This window comes from Mytilus trossulus, chromosome 9, assembly GCF_036588685.1.
Source record: "Mytilus trossulus isolate FHL-02 chromosome 9, PNRI_Mtr1.1.1.hap1, whole genome shotgun sequence".
Classification (NCBI taxonomy): Eukaryota; Metazoa; Mollusca; class Bivalvia; order Mytilida; family Mytilidae; genus Mytilus; species Mytilus trossulus.
Window position 1 is genome coordinate 72,205,855 of NC_086381.1, and position 4,354 is coordinate 72,210,208.

Below are 4,354 nucleotides of genomic sequence, written 5' to 3' on the forward strand. Positions count from 1 at the left end.
CTAAGGTTAGAGGGAGGATTGAGCACTCTCAAACATATTCAACCCCTCTGCAAACTGTAAATGTCTGTCCCAAGTCGGGAGCCTACAATAGTGGTTTTCAGACGCGGATTTAGGGGGAGGACCAGGGGCCCCTTTTGAGGAAAACATTTGGTTGTTATATAAGAGAACCACTGAAGCGTGACGAGAGCGGGCCCCCTAATAGGCAGTCAGTGGGCCCAACTTATGAAAATTTCTGGATACGTCACTGGTTTTGTTGGTTGCTGTCTGTCGCATTTCAGGTATCATGGTTATTGAAATATGCGTCACTGATGAGTCTTATGTAGACAAAACGCGCGTACTAAATTATAATCCTGGTACCTTTGATAACTATTTACACCACTGGGTCGATGCCACTGCTTATCCCAGGCATAGATTACCTTAGCTGTATTTGGCACAACTTTTTGGAATTTGGGATCCTCAATGCTCTTCAACTTTGTACTTCATGCTTGTTTGGCTTATATAACTATTTTGATATGAGCGTCACTGATGAGTCTTAAGTAGACGAAACGCGCGTCTGGCGTACTAAATTATAATCCTGGTACCTTTGATAACTATTGAAACATGAACAAGGCTCTCTTTTGAATTGTATTAGTCAAACATAGTACAGATTTTGCTCATTATTGAAGGCATTAGAGTTACATGAAACTATTCACACCATTGTCTTTTGGAATTATTGGTAATTTTCTCATAACCATATCAAATCTCCATAGTCTTCTATTTCTTTTTAACTATATCAAGAAGAATAAAACACCGACATGTTTAGTAAAAAAAAAATATTTTTAAACATTATTATCCTTCTCAGGAAAACAAGAGAGCACATGCTGAAATGCCTGCTTAAAAATAAGATTCATAATTTATTTTATGCCGATGGTTTATCTGAACATGACCCAAAACTAAGAAAGACACATTACACTCATTACAACACCAAATATAGTTGACATACAAGAAACATACCAAATCATAATTACATCGATATTGATAAAAGAACAACGAAAATGAGGAAATCTGCCAGATATGTACACCTTACAATCTTTCTATACATAATTTACACCGATGTAAAGGGACTGTTTGTTTTATGGCCTGTAAGGCAGTGTCTGCGCGTACCCGCATGCGGGTACGAATAGTCAAATTGCCGTTCTAGGCTGTGCGTACCCACATCCGGTTTTCTAATAAAATGCCATTGGATCGGGTATAAAACGTGAAAGTCTACGGAAATTATCGATAAAATGGGGATATCGTGTAGAACGAGTGAAAATTGTATTTATTAAATAATGATACATAATAATCATTGCAAAATTAAATGCACAATGATGGAAAATGAACCTGTACAGTCGCTGTAAAAGAAAAACATGATAGAAATTAATACTATTATAAAATTTTAATGCAAATTTAAAGAATTTTTTTTTATAAATTAAAAATATACCCATATGATATTTTAAAATAATCTTTAAGTAAAATGTTAAACAGAAACTAAAAATTTAAAATATATAAAACTACTAAAATTAAAATTTAAAAGAAGTAAGTAATAATTTTTAATAAAACGTGAACGGAGGCTGGCAACATTTGAAATGTGCAGCCGGTTTGAAATCCGTGCCAAAACAATCATATTTGATATGTAAAATGTGTTCCAAATCTTAATTAGTTACATGAATCTTTTGTAATTGGTTTAAATTGATATTATAACTTGCTTCTTTAATTTTTATAAACTCCAGCTTTAAATTTAGTAGTTTTCTTTTACTTTTTTCTTTTCAGGGACTGTACAGTTTCATTTTCCATCATTGTGCATTTAATTTTAATTAATAAATACAATTTGAAAATATTATTTTTTCATATTCTTCACTCGTTCTACACGAAATCCCTATACTATCGATAATTTTCTTACATATTTCACGTTTCATTCCCGATTCGATGGCCTTTTATTAGAAAACCGGATGTGGGTACGCGCAGCCTAGAACGGCAATTTGGCTATGCGTACCCGCATGCGGGTACGAGCAGACACTGCCTTGTTTTATATATGTACTACTTTTCCGAGTATGTTCCTTTCTTTTAATTGGGCTTGACTGAAATCATCTTACTATGTATTCCACTCACATCGCCGCTAGGTGTCATCTTAAACTTGCAGTGCAAGTGGGCAATTTGTTTGCTCTGTGTTGAAAGCCTCACTGCGACTGAGATAACGAAAATCAATAAAAGCTCTTTTCCTTTGTTTTCCATGTTTAGGAGAGGATTGAGCCCTTGTTAAAAGGGCCTGTCACATTCTTAAGTGTCTTTGACGAAGCCAGGAATCTGTAGTTATTATGGCTGTCGTTGGTTCATATCTTGTAATTGTTTTTCACAAATAGTTTTGTTATAAACTAGGTCGTTCGAATTGTTTCATATTTTTCATGGCGTGGCCTATTAAAGCAGACTAGACAGTATGGGGTTTTCTAACTGCCGAAGGCTGTTCGGTTGGTTATAATGCTTACATCCACTTCAATTGAATTATAGTGGATAAGTTGCCTCATTGGAAATCATACCACATCTCCTTATTTTCATATAAACCAGGAAAAATTGACATTGACAATGAAAATGAGGCCAAAGTCAAATAATAGTTGCCACTGACATGTACACCTTACTATCATTTCATACACCAAACTCGAGGCTCTAAAGAGCCTGTGTCGCTCACCTAGGTCTATGTGCATGTCAAACAAAGGACACAGATGGACTCATGACAAAATCGTGTTTAGGAGTTGGTGATCAGGTGATGCGGTAGTAAATCTTACTTTACTGAAAATTCTTGCTGCTCACAATTATCTCCATCTATGATGTACTTGGCCCAGAAGTGACAGTGGAAAATATTTTGTAAAACCGTGAATTGTCCTTTAAAGTTAATTTAACAATTTTCAAAATTTTGCATTTTAACTATAAGGGACAATAACTCCTTAACATTTTGGTCATGTTGACTTATTTGTAGTTCATTCTTTCCTGTACATTATTACTGTTTACAGTTTATCTCTTATCTATAATATTATTCAAGATAATAACCAAAAGCTGCAAAATGTTTTTAAAATAATCAATTCAAGGGCAGCAACCCAAAAACAAGATGCCTAATTAGTCTGAAAATTTCAGTGGGCAGATGGATGTTGCCCTTATGAACAATTAAATCCCATCAGATTTACTCTAAATGCTTTGGTTTTATAGAGCCAAAAACTGCATTTTACCCTATGTACTATATTTAGCCATGTCAGCCATCTAGGATCACAGGCTGGGTCATCGAACACATTTTTTAAACTAAATACCCTAATGATGATTGTGGACAAGTTTGGTTAAATTCCTCCCTGCAGTTTCAGAAGACCTTTGTAAACTATTACAAAAGTTTACGATAAAATTGTTCAAAATTGACTATAAAGGGCAATAACTCATTAAGGGATCAACTGACCATTTTGGTCATGTTGACTTATTTGTAGATCTTAATTTGCTGAACATTATTGCTGTTTACAGTTAATCTCTATCTATAATAACATTCAAGATATAAAAAAACGGCTATTTTTTCTTAAAATTACCAATTCAGGGGCAGCAACCCAACAATGGGTTGTCGGATTCATCTGAAATTTTCATGGCAGACAGATCATGACCTGATAAACAATTTTACCTCCATGTCAGATTTGCTCTAAATGCTTTGGTTTCAGAGATATAAGTCAAAATTTACATTTTACCCCTATGTTCTATTTTAAGCCATGGCGGCCATCTTGGTTGGTTGTCCGGGTCACCGGACATATTTTTAAACTAGATACCCCAATGATGATTGAGGCCAAGTATGGTCTAATTTGGCCATGTAGTTTTCAAGAAGATTTTTGTAAAAGTCAACGAAGGCTGACAGACGCCAAGTGATGAGAAAAGCTCACTTAGTCCTCGAGCCAGGTGAGCTAAAAAACTTGAACTTCTGCTTACAGTGTCAGGGAAGCAGACCCAATCATGTAACATTCATCTTGATCAATGAGGTTGAGGTCAGGTGAACCCTGCCTGAAGAACATATAGACATTGCAATGACCCATCATTGAGAATTTTAAATGAAAAAAAAAAGGCAGTGGCTATTTGACCGGCACCGGCAAAATAGCAAATTTGCTATTTGACCGGCACCGGCAAAATAGCAAATTTGCTATTTAGCCGGCTCTGATTAAATTATATCTAACTGGAATCAAAATTTAAGAATAATAATTAAATATCAAAATTTTCTATTTAAAAACTTTTGCCAGTTACTGTTGCTCAAAATTATAAACATTTAAACTTCTTATCTGAAATTTTTATTTTTAAAAACTGTGTACACGTCGAAAAT